Source organism: Microcaecilia unicolor, chromosome 6 (assembly GCF_901765095.1).
Source record: "Microcaecilia unicolor chromosome 6, aMicUni1.1, whole genome shotgun sequence".
Classification (NCBI taxonomy): domain Eukaryota; kingdom Metazoa; phylum Chordata; class Amphibia; order Gymnophiona; family Siphonopidae; genus Microcaecilia; species Microcaecilia unicolor.
The window spans coordinates 181,280,254-181,305,786 of record NC_044036.1 but is presented as its reverse complement, the minus strand read 5'-3'; the positions used below and the strand labels follow the sequence as shown (position 1 = coordinate 181,305,786).

Genomic DNA, 25,533 nt, shown 5'->3' with positions numbered 1-25,533 from the left:
CTTTTGCGATCTTAGTAACTAAGTCACTCCTCGTTCCCACCTTACCATAATCATTACCTTTGAACTATAACTAAGGTGACTCGTTGTCCAGACTGTTATGACCCCAGGTCATCATAGAATGTTAACATCTATTTCTAACTCCCCTCCCCAACTCCTCCCTGACATAAAATATGTAGCCAGTCCCTTTAATTGGCAGGGGCTGAGGGTGACCCCAGAGATGGGTACACACAGAAATGTTAGTGTCTGTGGCCATGTCTTCTCCTTCTTTCTTTCAGTGCTATGTGGGACTCTCAACTCACTACATGCACAGCACTGGACCAGACTCGGGCCCCACATCCTATCACACCAAGTCTCCGGCCAGTGGCATTCCTTGGTCAAGTGCCACCCGGGGCAGATCACCGCTGTGCACCCCCCCCCCCCCCCCGGGTGTAGCATCATCCGTCCATCCCCCCGGGTGCAGCAAGACACCCCCCGGTGCAGCGTCCCCCCTGGCGCATCACCTCCGAGCTCCCCCCGCATTTTTCCTACGTGCTGGGAGCAGCTGTGCGGCTGTCGGCTCTGCTGGTTCCCTGCTCCCTCTGCTGTTACTTCCTGTTCTGGGGCAGAGGGACCAGAGAATCAGCGGAGCCAACAGCCGCGTTGCTGCTCCCTGCACCCTTCCTGCCGTGTACCCGGGGCGGACCGTAGCCACTGCCCTGCCCTCGGTACGCCACTGTCTCCGGCATATAGTCCAACCCTCTCCCCTTGTAGGAGTTGGAACTAGCTAAAGATGTGCCATCCTTGCTTCTCTCTTTGAAATGAGACCCTCCCCGATGATCCCTCTCTGGGCATGCTGTGCCTTGGTTCAGCAGTGAATCAGAATTCAAACCCCTTTTTCTCTCCTATGCAAAACAGGCCCCACTCCTTTCTCTTGGCGATAGAGGACCAAGATCCTGATGGACCCCTGGAAACCCACCACTCTATATGTTTATTTGGACTCTCACTCCCATGAGAGAGGGAAAGCTTCGGGACAGCCGGAGGCAGCTTGTGAGGATGGCTGCTGCACCAGGGCCCCTCTGAGAAGGGAAATAAAATTTTTTAAAAAGACCACAAGGTGAGGGGAAGGGAGGGAGATGGACTGTGGTGGGGAGAAGGGGAAGAGATGCCTGGACCGCACAGTAGCAGTGCAGGTGGGGAGATCAGAGGGAGGGGGAATCAGGGGCCCCCTCCTTAATTTCTGCCCTGGGCCCCACCATGTCTAAAATCGGCCCTGCAAGGGAGTTTTCAGGGATGCATCTTTTCACTGTTTGATCCCAATCATAAAGTCTACCTTACAGGGACTGTAATAGCTTGTGATTCTCACAGAACATTTTGCTATTAACTTTCCAGGCCTGATTTAGTGACACAGATAGGGGAAAACATCTTTTGTTCAGATGGATCTCTTTCAATGAAGAAATGTGGCCGTATTTTCATGTGTTGCTGGCTTTGCTGTAAGATTTCAGTGTTATTGTATGATTGAAATTCAATAAAAAGAGAAATAAATCTACGTAAGAAAAATAACTTCAAGGTCTGTCCACAAGCTGCTGCTGCCTGCCTCTCCCCTCCCACACATGCTCAGTTTTCACACATGGGTGAAACCCACAGACAGTGCGGCTGGCTGCAGCAAGTAGGAGAATGACCTGTTCTGGATGCAGGAGGACCCCTTCCAGCTGAAGGAGCTTGGGAATCCCCAACAGCCATAATAAAGGTGCCAGATTTTTGGGTGGGTCCAAAGCCCGCCCAGACCTACTTGTGGCTATGCCACTGATAAGATGTAACTTATACAGGCAACTTATCCAGGTAAGTTCTTTTTAATCAAGCCAGTGGCATACCAAAGGCTAGGCGATGGGAGTGGTCTGCCCAGGTGCACGCTGCAAGGGGGTGCAGGGAGCAGCCGCACAGCTGTTGGCTCTGCCAATTCACTGCTCCCTCGGATGTTACTTCCTGTTCCGGGGCAGGGAACTGGTGGAGCCGACAGCCGTGCGACTGCTCTCTCCAAACCCAAATATTAAGAGCGATGCGCTTGAGGGGTGGAGGTGATACACCGGGGAGGGGGGGGAGGGGGGAGCAGTGATCCGCTCTGGGTGGCAGCCGACCTAGGAATACCACTGAATCAAGCTTATGGCATCCAATATGATGGGAAATATTTTTGTTTCGTTCTTTGTCTCCGACTGCATTTCTTGGTACTTCAGGATCTTTTCTCGATAAGATTCACAGAATAATCATTTGGTACTGACACCTCTATGATTATGAGAAGTAAGATGAGCAGATCACACCTCAGAAGGATAAAGATCCCTGTGGGATGGTGGTTGGGAGGCGGGGCTAGTGCTGGGCAAGACTTCTACGGTCTGTGCCCTGAAAATGGCAGATACAAATCAAGGTCAGGTATACACAAAAAGTAGCACATATGAGTTTATCTTGTTGGGCAGACTGGATGGACCATGCAGGTCTTTTCTGCCGTCATCTACTATGTTATGAATAAAGGATTACATATTTCTGAGATGTGATCTGCTCGTCTTACTTAACTGCACAATATTTGCAGATTACTTATCCTCTCTTGGCTTTTAACCTTTATGATTTAATGCAGGTTTTCTGTTTTTCTTGATTGGGAATGTCCCAGTTGATCACAACTCCTTCATTCATCATTATTTTGTTAAGGTTGTAATCCCAGTGCTTTTCTAGCACAGCAGTGTTGTTGTATCTATAACATTTCCAGCTTATTGTGCCTCTCCCTATATAACTTTTCTCCCACCAGAAATTTGCAGCCAGTTAGGAGAAGAATAACTATTTTCAGTTTTTTTCTTACAGAATCTTCATATGTCTGTTTTTACAGGTTTTGCCTGTGCTTGCTGTGATCTCTTTCATCTATAATCCACCGTCTTGGATTACAACTATGAATTGCTGGCCTACTTGGAAATCTGAGTCTGCCTATAGCTACTCTTCCAAATCACTGCCCTGAAAAAGATTCTCCTGGATTTCAACAAATCAACCCCGAGGAAAAGTAAAGCCAGTGGAAAGACAGAGAGAAGCTCTTGAGAGGCTGAGCAGAGAGCTTATACTTGACTTTGTGTGGACAAACAGGTAATAAATAGAAAGAAAATAAGACAATGCCTTTTTATTGGACTAACAATACATTTTTTGATAAGTTTTCAAAGGCTATATCTCCTTTTTCAAAAGCTAATCGAAAATGTATTGTTAGTCCAATAAAAAGGCATTGTCTTATTTTCTTTGTTTTGTTTTATTTCTATTTATTAACTTTTAAAAATGGACTAACATGACAGCCACACCACTTCATCCATTGAGGATAAACATCAAAATATCAGGATTTATAGATAAGAAAGGAAAAGCAGACAAGGTGGGGGAAAAAATGAAGAAACGTAAATAGTAGTAGTAGTAAACAAAAGCTTAAAATATGATTTGAAATGGCCCTTGAGCCTCTGAATGCAGTAGAGAAAGGGGTGATTGGTATCATGGAAAAACAGAAGCCAAAATGGGAATGGATCAGCAGCTCCCAGCTTAGATTTGTTTCACTCACAAAGATGGGAAATTGCCATGTCAGCTCACTAGTACAGCTTTTGTTTGAAAGCTGCAAATTTTGGAAGGGGAAATAAATTGCATGCAACCAAACCTGCAAAAGGTATTGTGGGTCAGCTTCCTGAATCCAAAATTCAGCCTTTTGGGGTACACTCCCAGAGTACATTGCCTGCTGAAATTCCTTACAGATGCCCCCCACCCTTTTCCTGGCATTGCAGCAAATTAATTTATTGGGTAAGAGCTCTGCTCTTCAATAGCCTACCGGGCTTTTCACACCTTTTTTTGCCCTGCTTGTGCCTGAAACTACAGGGAACCTTTTATCCAGGAAATTTATGGAGAGGGTCCAGCTCATGTTGAAAACGCCAGATCCAAAATTACAGGGTCCAGAGCAATCTGCTTATTAAAGAAAAGGGCATTGTTGTACTTTTGGCAGGAATTATGAAAGGTTATAAGTATTTGAAAGGCTTAGTCTGCTCTAAAGCCAAACGCAGGCACCTCACAAGTCGAGGAAAGCACTGGGAAAGCAGCTGAAAATCGTTTTGCTGCCTTTTCCCCCTCCAAGAGCCTGTAGTGGGCAGCTCAGCGCCAGCACTAGGGACACTTTCTGGACAAGTCCTACAGGCGAGTGTCGCCTCCCTCCCCCCACTTCTCATGCTTTGAAGGAGCTGGGTGGAGCCCTGGATCTATAAAACCTAAACCACTGGGCATTCATTCAGCAGAGGCAAAGGAGAACCTCCCTCCCAGTTGCATGTGCCGGGGCAGCCTCCATCTGTCAGCTTAGTTGCTCCGAGGCAGGATCCTCATAGCTGTGTGTCCTTGGGAGGGGAAGAAGGGAAGCCACAGCGGAGAACGAAATCAACTTGAGCGGGCAGTACCATGGGTGTTTCCATGTCCCAGAGCCTGGGGCACTTGTGGCTGCTTTGGAATCTCCTCGGGATTTGCACGTCTTCCAAAGGGAATGTACCTAGGCTCCGACTCTCTTATAAAGGTAAAAGCAAAACATGAACGGATCTGACTTTTTTCACTGCACTGTCAAGTGGCACTGGATGAACAAGTAGTTTGCCCATTTTGTGTACTTAAGGCAGTGTGCCGTGAAGTGGAATTCGGGTGGGTTTAGTGACAGTGCTGGGGGTTGCATGTTAGTCTTGCCTGAATGCCCAGAAATACCGGTTAATAACGCCAAAGCAAACGTATAAAGTTATCGAAGTAATTTAAGCTATTTCTAGACTAGCTTTGGGAGGTAACTCCTCTTCCTCAGTCTATCTTTGGTATTCTCCTGTATTGGGTGCTGCTAAAATTGGGGAAATGTGTTCTTACGGATTAAGCTCTTTGAACAGGGACTGTCTTTCTTCTATGTTTGTGCAGCGCTGCGTACGCCTTGTAGCGCTATAGAAATGCTAAATAGTAGTAGTAGTTACGGATTACTTTGCAATTCGCTCCGTGGACTGTTTAATACCGTCTTTCCAGTACTGATCAGTGGAGATGCACCAAAGGGTGAGGTCCGTTTATGTGCACATCAGGCCAACCGTGAAAGGGGCCGATGACAGACTGTACAGGAGGAGAAGGTTTTTGTGCACTCTCTCTCTCATATTTGGATTAAAACCAGGAGAGACTGTTTAAATCTTTTTTTTTTTAATTCTTTGGTTATATTCTTGTTAGGTCTATTTGGTTTTGCAATATGATTCTTATTATAGTATAACAAAAATATATTTATCAGGGGGGGGGGGGGGTGAAATCCGAATAAACAAAACCGAACCCCTCTCATTAATTTTAACTGAACCGAACTTTCCACAGAATTTAAACAGACCGTCAAAGTTACACAGTACATTTGGTAGTTTCACTCCCCAACCCCCACCTCCATTGGATCCAGAGAATGTTTTTAGTTGCAACTACACTATCAGGTCAGATCCAAGGTCATTATTTATAATGTCTCATTATTGGGGTTTCCCGTATCATATCCTCTCTAATGCACAGTAAGTGTTGTGTAGAGAGAGAGAGAGAGAGAGAGAGAGAGAGGGGGGGGGGGGGGGGGTCTGCAGACCCAAGGAGGTCTATTAAACCTCCATGTGCAGACCTGGCATACAAGATAATTTTCTGTGCACCTTAAATTTGTCACATTACTTCCCTGCGTTCTTTCTTCTGCAACTACGGGTTCCACAAATACATAGCCGTTCCTTACTTTAGAAAGTGCATCGAAATTCAGTTTGGAGAAGTGGTTTTATACATTCGAACCACTCACCATCTATATAAATAATTCTCATCTCCAATGTTCTGAAGCTCACTCTGTGGCAGGGAAACACTGAAGCCCTGTACTGTTGGTAGGCTAGGCTGTCAGCACCACTCACTCACTCACTCACACTCATAGACCCGCCCTCAGCCACGGGGGGGGGGGGGGGGGGTCTGGAACTCGGAGTGGGAGGGAGGGGTCTGGAACTCCGAGGGGGGGGGGGGGTCTGGAACTGGGGGGGGGGGGGGTAACCTTGCTAGCGCCCGTTTCATTTCTGCCTGAAACGGGCCCGTTTCATTTCTGCCTGAAACGGGCCTTTTCTACTAGTTACTTAATATCCATAATGAATTGATAATATTCGGGTTCCTCTGATTCTCTGCAGACCTTTCAGTCTTCAATCCATCAGGAGCAATTTGATCCATTTCTGATTTTTCATCTCCCCTCATTTGGAGTGTTCTAGAAAGTAAGGCAATCTGCTGCCTGAGCAATGAGGGTGCCCCTCCCTCCCAGGCAGTGGGGACCTGGGGGATCCTTCTCAGAGCTTCTATCAGGGTCCAGTGTGTGTATGGGGGGAGGGGCGTGGGGAAGGTGTTGAAACTGAGAGAGGTCTGAGGCACAGGGTGTAAGGTGGGGAACACTAGGGTGATGATCACATGGCTCAGTCTTACTATGGAACTGGATCCCACCACAGCAGAATATGATGTAATTAAGTGCTGGGGTCAGAGAGTTGTTTCCTGTCATTTCCTGTGTCATTTGGGGGAATTTTCGTTTTATTCATTTTTGTGTGGCCAGCGCACGCTATGTGGAAAGAGGGCACACTATTTTCCCCTCTAGGATGCACAAGGCACATATGTTTGCAGTTGTGCAATAGCTTGCACAATAGTTTGTGCATGCACGGTGGTTCCACTGTTGGGAAAGAGTGTGCCTTCTTTCTGAAACAGTGCACCCTCTTTCCATAAAGTCTGCACTGTTTCCAAAGACTGCATACTGTTATCAGTGAACAGCAAATCACAAAGCCCTAGATTCAGTAAACGCTCAAAATTCAATGCTGAAAAAATTGGTGCTGAACAGTTGTGTACCCAGTGCTGGTCTTAGCAATTGCGGGCCCTGTGCCGACCAGTTCAGTGAGGCCCCCCATCCTACCTAACTCTGCCCCCACCTAGCCCCGCCCCTTGTTGACAAGATGTGTTTCCTGTGTAGGCACAGGAAAAAAAGAAAGATTTTAAACGCTCCCAGGTTTCAATCTAATTCATGTTTAATGAGGGATAAAATCTCATAAATAAGTAAATAAATAGATAGAAACTCTAAATGTTAAGCACCTGATTCTCATAACATGATGTCTGTTTAGTGGCCCTTTACCAAGAGAAAAAAAATCTCTGCATGAATATAATAGTACTAGGGTGTCCCTTTAACCAACCCCAAGATATTAGCTTGATTTTCTTTTACAGTATCCTCCCCTGCCCTGCTATCCACCTACCCACCCACCTATTCCAGACCTCCTCCCCACTCCCCCAAGCCACAGGGTGCCCTCCTAGCATATACCTGAAACCACCCTGGTGGTCTAGTGTCTTCGGGGCCAGAAAGATCTGCTGCAACTTCTTTAAAAATGGCTGCCGAGACTTCCAACGGTGGCCTCACAAAGCTTCAGCGGCAGTCTCGTGAGGCCACCGCTGGAAGTATCGGCAGCCATTTTTAAAGAGCAATGCAGCAACAAGGGGGTCAGCGCCGGCAGCAGGCAGGAAAGACTGGGGATATTTCCTCCCCCATTGACTCCACTAGACCACCACCAGGGTGGCTTCGAGTACGTGCCGGTAGGGCACCCTGCGGCTCGGTGAAGGGAAGTCAAGAAGCCAGATTGCAACAATTGCGGGGAGCAGGAGGGAGCACCGAGGGGCCCCTGGAGGCACAGGGCTATGTGCGACTGCTCCTGTCGCCTCTGCCTAAGACCGGCTCTGTGTGTTCCATCCCCCATCCTTATCTTCCCTTTCCCTTGAAGAGCTCTCAACCTTCACTTCTGAATACTGAACACTTTTTTACCCACTTCTTCTCAATGGTGGCTTCAATCTGCCTTCCTCTGATCACCGTTCTTCCTTTCTTTCTTTGACGACCAGCCTTGGCCTTCAACAGCATGTTGCCTTACCTACTCTGAAGGCAGGCAACACCCTGGATTTTATCTTTACCTCCCCTCCCCTTAGTGGCGGACTGACCATTCGGGCAACCGGGCAGTGCCCGAAGGCCCAGAGGCTTTAGGGGGCCAAGAAGCTCTGCCCGGATGCCCACTGCACACTACAGCCCTCCCTAGTCCTACCTTTAAAGGTGTGCCACTGGTGATCTAGTGACCTCTATGGGGGAACATGTTCTTTCCTGCCTGGTGTGCTGCCGCTATTCCCCCTGTCTGGCACCACTGTATTTTTAAAATGGCAGCTCCCTGCAGAAGTCTCACGAGAGTATCAGACATGTGAAACTACCGTGGGAAATCTCAGCCACCATTTTGAAAACATGGTGGTGCCGGCAGGTGAGGGAATAGGGGCAGCGCAGCGGGCAGGGAAGAACATGCTTCCCCTCCCCCCGCAGAGACCACTAGACCAACAGGAACCTTCAGGTAGGACCGAGGCAAAGGGAGCGTCAGCTGCAATAGTAGGGGACAGCAGCGCGGCAGTAGGGGGTGTTGAGCAGCGGCCAGGCGGGGGGCCCAGACTACTCTCAGTCCACCCCTGCCTCCCCTAACACTCCCCATGTATTTCTTCCATTCCATCCCGGTCCCCTAGTCAGACAATTTTCTACTCTCTCTTTCTCTCTCTCTCTCCTTTCCTAGACCTTCTCCTCCCCCTGAACCTATCCCAGTCTCTTACCATGATATACATGAAGATGCCATCTTAGCTATTTCACAATCACTTTCTCTACTTACCCCTCCTTCCCTTAGTCACTCTGTAGAGCAGTCTGTTTGTCAATTCCATATGACTTTTCTTCATCCTTAACCAACATGCTCCATTGGTTACTAAACCTTCTCCCCTCTCCCGTACTTCCCCTTGGTTCTCAACTCTATGGCTTTTGCGCTCTTACCTTCATGCAGCATCCGCAGATGGCACAAATATATTTCTGTGTCTGATCGCGCTCTGTTTTAAAGTCGTTACCAGGAGTATCGCCATGCCATTCACAATACTAAACATGTCTTTTACAGTAAACAAATGTATTTTTCTCTCAATAAACTGCAATCAGTTTATCATATTCTGAACAGCATCGCCCCTTCTTCCTCCATTTCTCCTGATTATGATCCTGCTATTTTGCCCTTGTATTCCCTTGCTGCTACTTGGCAGACTAACCAGCTTATTTTCGAAAGTGATAGCCGGCCATCTTCCGACACAAATCGGGAGATGGCCGGCCATCTCCTAAAACCGGCCAAATCGGTATAATCGAAAGCTGATTTTTGGACACACTCGCCGGCATTCTGTCGCGGAGGTGGCTAAACTTCAAGGGGGCGTGTCGGCAGGGTAGTGAAGGCGGGATGTGGGCGTGCTTATGAGATGGCCGGCTTCAGCTGATAATGGAAAAAAGAAAACCGGCGATGACGAGCATTTGGCCGGTTTTACTTGGTCTATTTATTTTCACGACCAAGTCTCAAAAAGATGCCCAAACTGACCAGATGACCACCAGAAGGAATCGGGGATGACCTCCCCATACTCCTCCAGTGGTCACCAACCCTCTCCCACCCAAAAAAAAAACTTTAAAACATTTCCTTCCTAGGAGGGGAAGCCAGTCGGCCAGCTCGTAAAAAAAAAAAAAAAAGGATCTTGCTGATCAGTTATGTTATGACTTACTTGTTCTGGAGTGCTGTATTTTGTGATACTGTTTTGAGAAATGTTCAAGAAAGACTTCATACAAATTTAAAAAGTCCCTGCAGTTCATTTTTCCTTGATGGCAGTACCTGACGTGCACTTCCCTCCCTTAATAGCCGTCTTTCTCCCTGAACAGGGAAATCAAAACAGTTTTTGCTCACAGCTTTTTTAGTAGTAACAGTGGGATTTGAACCAGCCACCTCTGCATTACAAGAACCATGATGTAACCACTTGGCCACAGCTCCACTTACTTGGCTGTCCCTCCCTTTTGATTATACCCCTTCAGGTCTCTCTTAGCCAATCACAGCGATCTGTGGCATTTGGCCGGCCCCAACTGTATTATCGAAACAAAAGTTGGCCGGCCATCTTTTTCGATAATACGGTTCCGGCCAGCTGTTGTGGCGCCGTTTGATTATGCCCCTCTAAGACTGCCGATCTTCACCACACACTCTATTTTGGTGGTTTCCCCTCCCATCCCTTCTACCCCCACATCTCTCACCCCTCTTTCCTTTCTTCCTCCCAGTACACTTCCTTATGTTCCTCTCTTCACCCCACCTGGTTCTGTTTCTACTCAACATGTTCAGCCTTCTTCCATATCCTCTGTCTGGTCCTCCTTCAACCATCTTCAGCACTTATAGTCTCCAAGGCACTCTTCTCACTCAATCCTTCCTCATCTTCATTAGACTCCTGGCTTGCTCATCTATTCAGACAACTTTCTTCTCAACTTGTCCCTTGCCACTGGCATAGTTCCTTTATCCTGGAAACATTCATTCATCTGTCCTCTTCTCATACTTTATGTACACTGCGTTTTACCAGTGCATTGCTGTTCTATTTTTTCAGTGATTACCAAATGGAGAATTTTTTTGACGAAATTTTCTGGGAATATGTAAGATATGACAAATTCCTAGACCCCTGATGCAGGCCAGTAGGGCCGAAACACGAGTTGTGTTGGGTCTCCTTTATTGTTCTTGAAGTTTACTGAAATAAAGAGAGCTTTTAGGACACCGTCTGTGAGAGGTTTCTATTTTATTCCTCTACTGTTTTTTGCCTGATGCATCCTATCCATGGAGTCTTTCTTCTGTTTGTGATTGACTGCTCTCTTCTCATAAAAAACATCTTGACCCCTTGCTCCCCTCTAGTTTTTGCCCCATTTCTAAACTCCCTTTCCTGCCTAAATTTCTCAAGAAACTTGTTCACCAACAGCTTTTCCAACACATTGAAAATTGCAATGTCCTTCACTCATATCAATCTGGTTTTTGCTACCATCATAGCACCAAAACCCTCCTTCTTGCCCTTCACAACTTCATTTGCACTTCTCTTGACCAATACTGCTAAATGATCCTTGTTGCTCTTGACCTCTGCTTTTGATCTGGTTGACCACTCCATTCTTCTCCACTGTCTCCAATCTATTGGTGTCTTCTCCACTATCTCCAATCTATTGGTGTCACCGATATTGTTCTTAACTGGTTTTCAAGTTATCTTAGCAATCGCATGTATTAACTCTTTTGGCAAGTCTTCTCCCTCTTTCCCTCTTCTTTCTGGTGTTCCCGAGGTTCTATTCTCCCTCCTACACTTTTCAACATCTTCCTAGCCCCCCTCCTCACAATTATTTAGGACCACTTTCTGCTATGCAGATGATATTCAGATCACCTGCAGATTCCCTGACGCCTCCGCCCTTCATCGTCTTGTCTGTCTCAGGTTTCTCTTTAGCTCAAATCTAATTTGCTCTTCCTCAACAGTTCTAAATGTGAAGCCATTTTCTTCCCTTTCTCTCAGTCTATCTTACTCCCTTCCCCTCCTTCTCTGGATAATCACCCTGTCCCTCTCCATGATTCTGTACAGATCCTTGGAGTTTTCTTTGGCTCCTCTTCGACGTTTTAAACCACAAATGTTTTACGCTCTGCCTTTTTTACCCTGCAACATGTCTATTTTGTACTATCCCCTGCCCTCCGCCCAGTCATCTTGGGTTTAGTCATTTCACATCTTGACTACTGTAATTCTCTCTATGCTGGCCTACCCTTTCAGTCACTTAAACACCTGCAACAGCTGTGAAACTCCTTCACAATGCACATCGTTTTGATCATGTTACATCCCTTCTCTGCACAGAACACTGGCTTCCTGTCTCATCACACACTGCATTCAAAATTCTGGTTACGGTATACAAAACAAGACTCCCTTCGTACCCTGCCTACCTAAACAGTTTCCTTATTCTCTATTCCCCCCTCCAATTATTGTATTCAGCTGATAACAACCTCCGTACTCTTTCAACTCCATCTTGCATTTGCCTTTCCTCTGCCCGTGATTCTGCCTTTTGTTACCTTGGCCCTAAACTATGGAATGACCTACCACTATCCCTCCTACCCAAATTCAAACAAGCCCTGAAAACCCACCTTTTCTCTATTGCTTTTTCTGGCACCATACAGTACCAGTCTTGCTATTTCATTAGTCCGTTTATCTTGCCACATTTTTTTAGAACGTTATATCTGTTTAAGCTTTTATGTAAACCACTTTTATGCCAATGCCTCTGGCCTCAGTGGTATATCAAGCCTGTCTAAATAAATAAATAAATAAATAAATAAATATTCTATAATGGGCATTCTGGGATTGGCACCTTTTATAGAATAGCACATAGCATTGGGATCCATGCTCAACTTTGGGCATGAGGAGTTACACCAACTGAAACCAGGTGTAACACCCGGCATGCAAGTTGAGTGTGGATCTGCACTATTTTATATAGCGCTGTACCCATTTTAAGGGAATGCCCCTGACCCATCTATGCCCCTCCCATGGCTATGCTCCCTTTACAGATCCATGTAGAAACACTTAGGTGCTTTTCTCTAAATGGGTGTGTGTGTTTTCACACAGATCTGCCGTTTCTGCCCATGTTGGTGCCTTGCATCTATTAGAAACCAAGTAGCACCTATCATTCAGCACCATATATAGAATTCCTCCCAAATGTCATGTTTGTTCTATTCGTTTTCATTTGACTTCTACTAGAAAGAGAGCCTTCAGTTATGTGAGACCTCAGTTATGGAATTCACTTCCTGCTACTGTTAATAATATGACCAGCTATCTTGGGTTTTGAAAACTTGACTTTTTGAAATTACCTTTAATTAGGTGCTAACTGTAACACTAATTATTTGAGACTCTTGCCTTGGAACTTTTTCTGTTAATATTAGTCTATTTTGTTATTTGGGGTTCATAATGGACATCAATTAGGTTATTGTTTTATTACTGTAAATTGTTATCTTTTTTTTATTGTATAAAACTTATGAACGAGCAGTATATCAAGTCAATAAATGCAATCCAATGCAATCCATTGACATTTCCTATGTCATTGCGAACAACAGAGAAAATACCACCCAAGGTGGAGGAACAAGTACGAAAAGTCACAAAAAAGAACACAAGAGTAGGGTGTCTGATGCACTTCCAACAGCAGAAAAAAAGATGTCAACTCCAATAAAATAAATCTACAGTTGGTGTTCTTTATGTGAACAACAGCCCATCCCTGTTAAGCGCTTCTCTTGCTGCTGGGCTGACCAACATGGCAACACTGCTTCAAGTAAGTGCAGTGTGTACTGTGTTCACCTCCTCTCAACGTGCTGCCACTGCCTCAGGTGGCCTAATGATAGAATCATTCTTACCTAAGGACCCTACGCCAGCACTTACCCCAATGGCTGGCAGGATGGAAGGCACTTAATAGCATGTCTTTCTCTTCAACATAGGCAATCTTGCAGTCTGAGCTGTGATATCCCATAATCTCATGCTTATACTACAAGACTGGCCCAATGTAACAAAGGAAACTGCCACGCTATTAATTACCCTTCCTCCTACCAGCAACAAGGGCTAAACCACTGGGAGGGAGCACTAGGGTAAGGCCTCCAGGGATGGGAGAGGTGTGGTAGCCATGTTAGTCCACTTTTAAAGGTAATCAATAGCAATAAAATAAAACATGGAAAAGAAAATAAGATGATACATTTCTTGATTAGCTTTCGAAGGTTGCCTTTCTTCATCAGATTGGAAATAAGCAAATGTGTAGATGACAGTATATATAAGTGAAACATCAAAGCATTTCAGTGATAGTCTAACAGGATGGGGGTGGATAGGTGAGAGGAGGGTGACAAACAGAGCAATACAACTTTATGGTTTATAATGGGCTAGAAAACCCAGATCTTTGTTAAGTCCTGTCTGTTGGGTGTCAAAATATTCAATCATTCTGATTTAAAAGATCTTACATTCCTATATTGTTTTAAAGTTACCTTTCAGGATTCTTACTATGAAATCACTGGTAGTGTTCTGGTTTTGTAAAGTGCTGTCCCACAGGGGTGGAATCCTGGCTGGCACTGGCATTTTTCATGTGATGTCTATGTAAATTAAATCTTGTCTTTTAGCATCTGGCTTGTTTCTCCAATATAGCATCCTTCGTCACATTTTTTTTTACACTGAATGATGTGTACCACATTGGAAGATGGGAGAGAATTTAAAGCACCTGCCTGCTGTGCTTTTTTTTTTTTGCCATTCCTAAAATCTTGGTCATATTAGGTGTCATTCTTTTGGTTGAGCAGCCGGTATGCAGGCTGAGGTACAGTGCCCAGTATCATTGCATCAGCCCTAGATTTACTTAGCTTTTTGCCCTTAGATAGAATGGGAGAAAAGTCTTAGTGAATCAGGCTGTAAGGGAAAGATGTTTAAAAGCTGATGTGCTCCTGATGAGAGACGATTCTCCTTTTTAACAGACACTGTCATTTCTCGGCTTCATTAGGTCCCCATTCTTGTGGCTTTCAGTTTCCGAGCATTTCTGATATGTAGCACTGTATATTGCTAATAGGCAATGCCTGTATGCAGTTCCTTGGATAACAGTTTTCAGTATGATTAGCTTTGACTGAAACATATGGGAGCAGGATTCTGAATACTGTTAAAGATGGCCTGAATATGTGCATGGGGGGGGGGGGGGGGGGGGGGGGGGAGGGAGGGAGCAAGGGACACTCATTGATAATAAAACTGGATATCAGTTTTTCTTATAGTAGCTTCACGATATTATTACATCCTTTCAGTGAGCCTGTATATTCCCCATTTCCTTGTGCACATATTAAATATACATAATATAAATTGTTTTATTTCTATCTCTTACCTTTAAAAATGGACTAATATGACTACAACACCACTTCACTAAAACCAAATTTATTTAGTGTCAGTGAGATCACTTTGTCATTGACTTAATCTGAAGCGGCCCGTTTTAATTTTGACAAAATGTCTAAGAGAACAAACCAATGACTCGATGAACTGTGACTAGTGTTGGCTGCCTGTGGTCTTGAAGCACAATCTGACATAATCCTGGGATTTGTAATGTTGCCTTTCCTACTAAGGGATAAGGATTACAAAATCCCAGACATACTAACAGGGTTGTTTCATCAGACTTATCCAAGGTTTTGCCAGTTAAATGAATAAAGAAACCAAGCTGAACCAAACTGTCCCAGTCTTTTATCTAGTAATCTGGTTATCTAAACTTATGTAGTGGGAAAGATGGGGAAAAAGGAGGAAGAGTAGCACTTGGTGCTTCTTAGTCTTCACATGCTGTTGGTTGATACACTATTCTCATGTAGCTGAGATTTGTTATATATATATATTTTGTTACATTTGTACCCCATGCTTTCCCACTCATGGCAGGCTCAATGTGGCTTACATATTATATACAGGTACTTATTTGTACCTGGGCCAATGGAGGGTTAAGTGACTTGCCCAGAGTCACTAGGAGCTGCCTGTGCCTGCAGTGGGAATCAAACTCAATTCCTCAGGACCAAAGACCACCACCCTAACCACTAGGCCACTCCTCCATTCACCTAGGCAGTCACCTTTCTGGTGCTGGGATGGTGGATAACCCCCCAAACAAACAGTATCTAATGGTTTAGGACCAAGACCCGGGACTGGCATGCACCAGGAGGCTGGAGGCAAATATCACACACGGTGCTCTTTCCACTCAGATAATAAACCACACCACTCCAGTAGATGTGTCCAGTAGATGTGTTTTGAACAAACACATTGACTAGAGTCTTTTGTCAAAAGTAAATGGGACACAATAACAGCTGTGGCAGTTACTTTGGCAGAGGTATTAGGCAAACTTATTTACAAAGTGTCTCATCTCCTCTTATCTATTCCTCCTTGTGAGAATATGTGGATACTCTCTAGTCTGTAGAACTTTAATTCTTATAGTATTGGGGAAGTATCAAAGAGAATTAACACATCTTTGAGATGAACAGCACTGGGAGTCTCAAAGTTACTCTTAGGGTTTGGGAGGAAAAATGGAGAAGTTGAGTGTAATTCCAGCTGGACGCCAGGGCCATTCATACCTGGAAGATCCAGAGGCTGAGGAAACTGCAGTAGTCACTTGCAGCAATCAGCCTCCTGGGAATACCACCTCCACCCAGGACCAGCGTGTCATCTCACCAGCTTCAGATCCTCAGTAACTTTGAGACTCCAAGTGCTGTTAATTCTCTTTGATGCCTCCCTAATACTAAGAGGTACACTGCTTGAAGGAAAGTTCTACGGACTAGAGAATATTCACATATGCAGGCTCCCAGTTCCTACTGGCCCAAGTACAGTGTAGAACTTAAGTAGCTACTGTATATGCTCCTAGACTTCTCCTTATAGATTGACCTGATTAGGCTAATCAGGTGTCTGTACCACTCATGGACTTAATCTATCAGAGGCTGGGAGGCAGAACCAAAGACAAATTTGAATTCTGCACAGGGTTTTATACTCCTTCTTGCATTGCCCCTGAAATATTTTCCACACTCACACTGTCAGCATTCAGCCTCCTCTCAGCCCACAAATTACTCACCTTGCCTGCTTGGCATTCATGTGCTTCCTTCCACCTTGCAGCACAGTTCAGAGTCCCAAAAGCACCCTAAAGCTGCTATTTTGGGATTTGGATTTAGCTCACACCTTTTCCAATACTAGCTCAAAGCAAGTTACATTAAAGTACTAGGTATTTCCCTGTCCCTGGGGAGGGCTTCCAATCTAAGTTTGTACCTGAGGCAATGGAAGGTTAAGTGACTTGCCAAGGGTCACAAGGAGCATCAGTAGGATTTGAACCTGGCTTCACTGGTTCTTAGCTTATGCTCTAACCGTTACACTACACCTCCACCCTACAGCCCTTGTTGCAAGAAGATGGGATTTGATATACTGCCTTTTTATGGCTACAATCAAAGTGGTTTACACGTGATATACAGGTATTTATTTTGTACCTGGGGCAATGGAGGGTTAAGTGACTTGCCCAAAGTCACAAAGAGATGTAGTAGGAATCAAAACCAGTTCCCCTAGTTCTGAGATCACTACACTAACCATTAGGCTACTCCTCCACTCCAAGGCAAGTGCCAAACACAGCAAGGAGGAGGGGAGGCATTCGGGGCAGGGTAGGGAAGAGTCAGAGCACCTGAGGATTTCAGCTGTGTTTCCAATAATACAATCCCAGTGTATCCAAGTTGAACCCAGAGTGCTCTTAGAGATATGTGTTTATAAGAATTACCCTTCATCCTCCTGAACCCATCCTGTGTTTTCTCTCTCTGTCCTAAAATGGCCATTGTAAAAGGGTCTGCTTCCCCTTTTTCCTTTCATGGTCTATTGGCTCTCCTTCACCTAGATGTTAGACAACTGGTGGAGAGAGAAAGGTACACTGCAGGCAGGGCTGGAATTATGGGGTGCAAACAGGGCAATAGCCCAGGGCCCTCACACTAGTGGAGGGGGTGCAGCCTGCTGGTGGGCGTTGTGGCCCCTTCTCAAGATTTTGCCCATGGCCCCAGTAATGTTTAACACCAATCCTGAGCACAGGACAGAGAAGCGCCAACAGGATTATGTCATAAGAACCTAAGAAAAGCCTTGCTGGGTGAGACTCGGGTCCATCTAGCCAAGATTTCTTTCTCCAACAGTGGCCAAACGTGGTCACAAGTACATGGTGCATCCTAAAATGCAGATCTACTTCTTGTAGCTCATTTCCAGAGATGAACAATGGCTCTCCCAGGTCTATCCAGCTAATAATTTTTAAAGGATTTTTCCTCCAGGAACCACTTTTGAATCTTGCTATGTTGATCGCCTTGACTGCATCTTCTGACAACATATTTCCACAGCTTAATTAAATGTTGTGGGCAAATAAAACTTTCAGTCTCTTCGTCATTAGTTTCTTGGAATCTCCTCTTGCTTTTATGTTTGTTTTTTTGACAGGTTAAGCAGCCATTTTCAACCATTCAAACCCACTCATGATTTTATAAATGTCTATGATATCCCCTCTCAGTTATTTCTTCTCCAAGTTGAAGAACCCTAGTCTGTTTAGCCTTTCTTCGTAAGGGAGGAGTTCCATCCTCTTGATCATTTTTGTCATCCTTCTCTGAACCTTTTCTAGTTACACTATATCCTTTTTGAGATGAGGGACCAGAACTTCACATAGTAATCAAAGTGGGGTTGCACCAGGGATCTATAGAGAGGTATAATGTTTTGTTCTCCATCCCTTTTCAAATAACATCTCACATTCTATTTACTTTGGCTTGAATCCTGCTAAATGTGACCACATACCCTCAGAGAATCTAGAAACGCTTCCAGCAACCTGCAGTGGTCAAATTCAGGAGGTTCCCAAATGCAAATCGTGGAATATTATAATGATGCTTTCTAAACTTAAACAAATTGTGAGCTGTAGTTGACCAGTTGCAGGTTTAGCTTTACTCAGAAAGAGGTGGATGAGCAGAATTTGCACTCACATTGCTAAGCAACTGTGGAAACCGTCTTCATGCAACAACAGAAATGTAGTTTCAGCAGAGTTTCCAATGATCATACTGTTTATTTTAATCAGCCCACAGATCTTTGGGACATCCTTCCTCCATTGCGAGGAGGTCAAGAGGAGTGGAGGATCTGTAAGTTATTAGTGCATGTTTTGTATACACAACAATTCTGTGTAGAAGCACATCGTACCTTTGCGCTACTGAAGTCTGGAGCCATGAGTAGGTTCTACTGTGTTCTGAACAACTTCCAGAGTTTTTTAAACCATGTTGGGAGAAGGTGAAACTTTTCTGCATATGATTTAAGCTGTACAACATTCCCAGGAGCATAGGCAGATTGGGGGGTTGGGGAGGATGGCACTTCCAGGTGCTGGTGTTGAGGTGGCTTCCTTACCCCCATCGCTAATATCACCTCTCGATCTTTTGTCCTCCAAACTAAGCAAGGAAACTATGCCTGTGCTCAGGGAAAAAGTGAAATTGAGGAGGGACCCTTCAAAAATTGAATTTTCTGATAGCCCTGGAATCTGCACTAGAGATCTGCACAGGAACGCTGTTAGCACGAATTCTATTGTTCCTGCGTGGATCCCAAGGGGATGGACACAAATCCTGTGGTGTTCACACAGAAGTGTTGTTCCATACCAGCTTGCCTGTCCTTTCCTTCTGTTTCTAAGCTAGTTTAGCAATTATAATAGCACTAACAAAATTATTGGATATGGTCGAAAGCATTGAAATCGCCATAAGCACTGAGAGGGAAAGTTATCAACATGGGCAATTGTTAAGTTGGCTTATTTAAGTCGGGTTATTTTAGAACAAAGGATGGGAGGTGATGGAGCAGATTACTTGCAGGAATGGGTGAGGATGGAGGAGATTACTTGTGGGGATGGCCAGGGATGGAGGAGATTCCAGTGGAGACGGGTTAGATTCCAGTGGGGACAGTCGAGGACAGATGAAATTTCTGTCCACATGCAACTCTCTAATCTGCACTTCTTTCTTTGGAACAAACATAAAAATTATCCAGAGGTATGGTGCACAGAAGCTTGCTGTGACCACATCTGGAGAAGAGACCTGTGTGGTTTCATCACCTCTTATTCACCTTCTCCTATACTGGACAAGTAACAGGTATTGCAACATATCAAGAATCCTGTGTTCTGCAGGATCACTAAGGCTACTGGATTTCTACGTTGTAGCGGCCCTTGTATTAGGGGGTAAAACATAGTAACATAGTAGATGATGGCAGAAAAAGACCTGCACGGTCCATCCAGTCTGCCCAACAAGACAAACATATGTGTATACCTTACCTTGATTTGTACCTGCCTTATTCAGGGAATAGACCGTACAAGTCTGCCCAACAGTACTTCCCGCCTCCCAACCAACAGTCCCGCCTCCCATCACCAGCTCTGGCACAGACCGAATTAATGGCAGATAAAGACTGAAATGTCCCCATCTTGTTGGCCTGATAATTGCCACTGGCACCCCCCTCCCCAATGTTGTTTAAAAGTGAAAAAGGGCACTTCACAGCTGCGGTGCTCAGTGCTTCCATCCTTTCACTTTTTGGGCATTCCTCTGGTATATCCCACCTCCGGCACTGCACTTCCTTTAGGGGATAAAGAGGAAGAAGAAAATAGTTTACATTTCCCCAGTGAGTACAAAAATGGGGTAGTAGTTTGAACTCCATGCAATGAAAGAGCATTTTACAACACCATCAAAAGTCAAAGGAAGACGCTGGAATAGAACTCTAAGTACAAGCAATGCAATGTCTTGTCGGTGTGCTGTATTATGCAGGTGGTGTGTGTGAGTTTGTTGTGCCTGCATGCATGACAGTGTGAAAGTGAGTTCCATGGAAACTGAACAAGTTTGTTGACAATATGTACGTACATATATTGGCAATAATTAAAGTGTTAACGTTTAAGTAACATTGGAGTACTTTTGTAGTAGATCATAGCATAAAACCAGCCAGCACCATCACAGGTAGAACACAGAGAAGGGAAATGGGATTAACATGCTGTCATAAGCAGCAAAGAAAGTTTGGTTCTGGGAGCAGCCTGACTGAATGGCTTACAGAAACTGAGTTCCCCAGTAACAGCATGTTTCACTAATGAACTCACGTCACTCTAATAATGATAAACTCGAAACCTGAAAAATACTTTTAATTTCCTGCCAAAATTCAAATGCTAACATCTTTCATAGCTATCAGGTAACATTTAAGAAAACATTTTAGGATACTGATCTCAGTAGAGTACAAATGTTTGAAATATTTTTCTGAGATACTGATTGGAATGTAAATAGCATGTTTACCTTGGACATACTTTGTGGTTTCAGCTTGATGACATGGGTAAAAAAAGGGGATTTCTGAAGAAGCTGGATCTGATATGGTTCCAGTGTGGCTGTCTGAGATAGAGAGCAACACATCACCCCCTCCCAGGGATACAGCCCAGAGACCAAGAAAATGTGGCAGAAAGATACAGAAATATTTCTCATCTCATTGGTTGCCGCAGGCCTGGTTAAAAGGAATTTTCAAGTACACCTGGATAGGTGGCCTATGCACATTATATCATATTAAACTCTGGAATTTGTTGCCAGAGAATGTGGTAAAGGAGGTTAGCTTAGCGGGTTTTAAAAAAGGTCCAGACAGCTTCATAAAGGAAAAGTCCATAGACTATTATTAAATTGACAGGGAAAATCCACTGCTTATTTCTGGGATAAGCAGCATGAAATGTATTGAACTTTTTCGGGATCTTGCCTTTGATGTCTTCAAAGCGGTTTACATCAAGAGAGATGTCATAGCCTGACATTAAAAAAAAAAACATTTTATAGAAAGAAATGAAAGAAAAACTTTTTTATACACAGTGAAAAACAACCCATTTGGAAACAGTGCTGCACAAATGTCCCTGTCTCAACCTCCTAACCACGTCCAGAAACTACAACAGCCTAATCTTTCAAACTGTTTTTCACACATGGACTTCATGGGCAGCACTTTCTTAAGTATAAAATTACTCCCTCATAATTGTTGAAAATCACAAGAAATCTTATGTTTTGTCTTTACTTCCACTTAATTTACAGTTGTCCAAATAATACATAATTCAACCATTTAGAAATAAGTGTAGCCCTGGGGTACCTGCTGAACAGAAGGGCTTTGAAAGAGCATCACTGACAGGTCAATATTTAGCCCTAGGTTCTTCACAGCTGGCCCAGAAAGTGATTGGATGTTGGTTCAAGCTGTGGGGAGTTTTTGGAGTAGATTGGTTTTATGTTGTTAGCCTTTTTGATTTTATGAGTGTTTTGTTTTCTATGTAAACTACTTAGATCAATCAGTTCTTTGTATTGTGTGGTGGTACATAAGAATTTTAATAAACATAAACATATTTTTGGGGGTGGGGTCAGGTTCTGTGTTACCCACGTAGATATTGGTGTTGGATTGGTGTAACAGAGAAAAGCCCTCAGAAACCGCTGGCAAAATGCCTGCGGTTTAGTGCATGGTTATATATTGCTCAAATTATAACTCACACAGTGTTTCTATCACTGGGCAAAAAACTCTGTCACCTTTGGGCTAAATTATTTAAAAGCCTCAACCAAAATTGTACTAACTGACAGCGGTGGTTTTAAATATCAGGCCCCGCTAATGACCTGAATCAAATCAGCAAAAAAGAAAAAAAACTTAACTTTGAACTGAATTCAAGCACTCTTCATTGTCCGTTCTACGGAGATCACCGTTTCACCTAAGACCACGGCTTCATCAGGAACGGAGTGCTGATTGTATGCTGAAATCTGAAACAAACAGTGCATATAGTTATAAATTGCTGTCAGAAAACGAATATTTATAAGAATACAAAACACAAAAAGAGTCACACCACGAGCAGACATACTAAATTGAAGGCATGAACTTTTTTAAAATGGCGCCTCAGCGTTCACGTTCAAACAGCTGATTGAAATACTGCCGTCAACATGACGTATTGAACGCTAGTAAAAATTGAACCAATCAATTGAACTGTTCAGCCCATTGGGCTCTAAAGTGTCCCATTCAAAAATCCACTTAGCTTCTTTCCTTGCTAGTGTAAGCTTACGGTTACCGCCCCGAGGAGACGGTTTTATCCAGTCAATTGCAACACATCGTAGATCTTCAAATTTATGTTTGTGTTCAATACAATGTTCAACAATGGGTTCCTTGATCGCTAACCTCCTGAGATTGGATCTGTGTTCGAGTGTTCTGACCTTTAAAGGTCTCGTAGTCATCCCTATATATTTTTTATTACAGGGACACGTCAGACAATACACAACATGGTCAGAAAGACAGTTAGTGAAATGCAATAATCCGTGTGTTTTTTTGGTCTTGGGATTGACAATTTGTTTGGTTTGTGTGGTGATATTGCAAATTTGGCAATGGCCACATTTAAAATGCCCACAAATTTTAGTTGAATTTCTATTGATCGATGGTCTGATGTCTGCAGGACTGAGAATCTCTTTAATATTTCTTGTCCTAGAGAAGGCGATCCGTAAGTCAATGTAAAATGTAAAAATATAAAACATAAAATTAGAGGTATATAAGGGTAAATAACATTATAACATTATAAATATGTATATCTAACTAAAATTGTCACGGGCAATTTTATGAATAAAAATGGTAATGAAAATATACATACCAAAACATTAAGAGTACTACAACGACCAGAAGCAAATGAGCCTCTAGAAAAGAGGTACAAATGTACTACACACCGGACGAGAATGGGGAAAACACATACCTGCATCAGTATGATGCACAGTCTCAAGGGAGAAACAAACAAACCGGTGCCCAAATAACGCACCAAATCAAAAGAAAAAAAGGCGGTGACGTGGTGAAACGTCACAAAGAAAAAGGGAACGTGCTGCAGGAAAGCCGAATAAAACCGGAGCAAGGATATAAAAAAGACAGGGCAATCTAATAAGTAAAAAACAAAAACCAAATAAAAAAACCAAAAGGAACGGGAATGAAAGAATTTGCATAACTATGTTGTATGTTATAAATGGTCTGATTGCACAAAAAAACAAAAGTGAATGGTCCAAATATGATTATTTTATTGTGATGTAATTAACTTGCACCCCAAATAAATGTTTGACAAGCTCATCAGCCAAGACATCTTTGGTTGATGTCCTTCCTGTGAAGTTAAGCCTCATTAATGTGAAAGGAACATTCATGTGTAGTATTAAATCATTTAAAAAATGCAAAGACTTGGGAACAATTTAAATCTTTTACCACTCTGTTGTACCTCCGACATCTCACTTCCTCTCTTTCAATGCTGTCCAGATTAATGTTGGGGTAGTTAACTGGTGTTTTCTTTCTTTCTTTCTTTTTTTAATTATTGGAACAGTGGGATTAACCTTTTCCTCTCTCTCTGTTTTATGTGTCATATTTTATACATTGTTAATGTTGTCTGAAACATTTAGTGCTCACCTCCAGCAGGAAAAGCTACTTTGTGAAAATGAAATCTTAGATTGCCTATTTATAGTTTGTCTTGACACCTGAATCACATTTATTCTGTGCTTTGGTGGAATGTCTGTTTTGTTACTCATGCTGTGGCTGCAGTGTGAAAGTGATAAGGCTGCATGAAATGCAGGGTTTATTTTTCTGAGCTAATTGTGACCATTCAGCTGTCTGATTTCAACTTCTAGAAGTCTTAAACTCAGCTGTCCACTGAAAATTTATAGACTGTCCTCGTGGTTTATTAAAATTTGCTATACTGCTAAACATAAAACATATCAAAGTGGTTTACATAATTATAACAAAAAAAAGAAGAAAAAAGCTCCGATTATTTGTAGGAAAGACCTAAACACACAAGATCACACATACCAAAAAATAAATAAATAAAAAACACACACACACCACATTAGGAGACAAGTCCATAATACTGAAATATCCAGAGATGAAATATCATAACTTCTGACCACTGAAACCAGATAACCATTAATCTTCTAATCCAAAGGCTTGGTTTAGAAACATGTGGTCTTTAGAGCAGTTTAGACTGGAAAAGGGTCCGGGTTCCTTCATTGTATTTTTATGTTGAAATGGGGAATTTCCATGGCATAAGAGGGCTAAGAGGTTGTGATGTAAATTTGAGGGACTAACTGCTCATTAGTGGAGCAGGATTATAATTTATTTATTACATTTGTATCCTACATTATCCCACCAATTGGTAGGTTCAATGTGGCTTACATGTAACAAAGGGAAGGTACAAGAGGCTGGTTACAAGATAAAGGAGAGGGATTGACAGTTAGGATAGATATGCGGTCTGGAATGTTACTGTTGATTGTGCCCTTTTCAGTTCTTTTTTTTTTTTTTTTTTTTTTTTGAATTATTTTTATTGAGATTTTTATAATGCAAAACAAACCATAGCCATAACTCATCATACATCTTTCATAGGCTTAACTTAACATTGTTTCATTAGCTCAGTCATATATCCCCCCCCACCCTCTCCCATCCCTCCATCCCTCCCGCACTAGGGTGAAGATAAAAGCTCTTCCCTCACAAGCTCATATGGTTGCCAAATTTTCTGAAACAGTGTGACCTACCCCCTTCTCATAGCTGTTAATTTTGACATCTGATAAATAAAATCCACTTTGCGAGCCACCAACTGTAGTGATGGTGTGTCTTTCTGCTTCCACGCCCGGGCCAGTGTAATCTTTGCTGCCACAAAGCATTGAATAGCCAATTTGTGCATGTGCGCATTCACTTTCGGGGGTCTAAGATGGATCAGGCAATATTCTGCCCGGCCTGGGTACTCCACCTTAATGATCGTGTGGACCTTTTCAGTTCTTCTGATTGTTTGTTTGGTTTTTGGATGAGTTTTTAAGTGTTTACGGAAGGTTAAGTAGCTGTATTTCAGTTTTAGATCCTTTGGGAGCGTAGTGTAGATTTTGGTGCTGATATATGAGAAGCTGGTTCCCAGAGACGATTTGTATTTGATGTTTTTAAATGATGGGAAGTGAAGGGTGAGATAGGATCTTGCTAATTTGTCAATATTCATGATTGGTAAGTCGATTAGGTCCGTCGTGTAATTTGGTGAAAGGTCGAATATTATTTTGTATACCATTGTGCAGATGTTGAAGGCTAGCCTGTCTTTGATCAGTAACCAGTGTAATTTCAGGAGGAGGGGTGTGGCACTGTCGAATCTTGATTTTACGA

General features: G+C 43.4%; 1 long non-coding RNA gene across 1 annotated transcript; it reads left to right on the top strand.

Annotated features, from left to right (window-relative positions):
• Positions 1-4,234: 4,234 nt before the first annotated feature.
• Positions 4,235-24,986, top strand: LOC115472715. The gene is made up of 4 exons (XR_003942548.1): positions 4,235-4,540; positions 13,786-13,791; positions 18,604-18,606; positions 24,976-24,986. It is a non-coding gene; the product is annotated as an uncharacterized LOC115472715 (long non-coding RNA).
• The last annotated feature ends 547 nt before the right edge of the window (positions 24,987-25,533 follow it).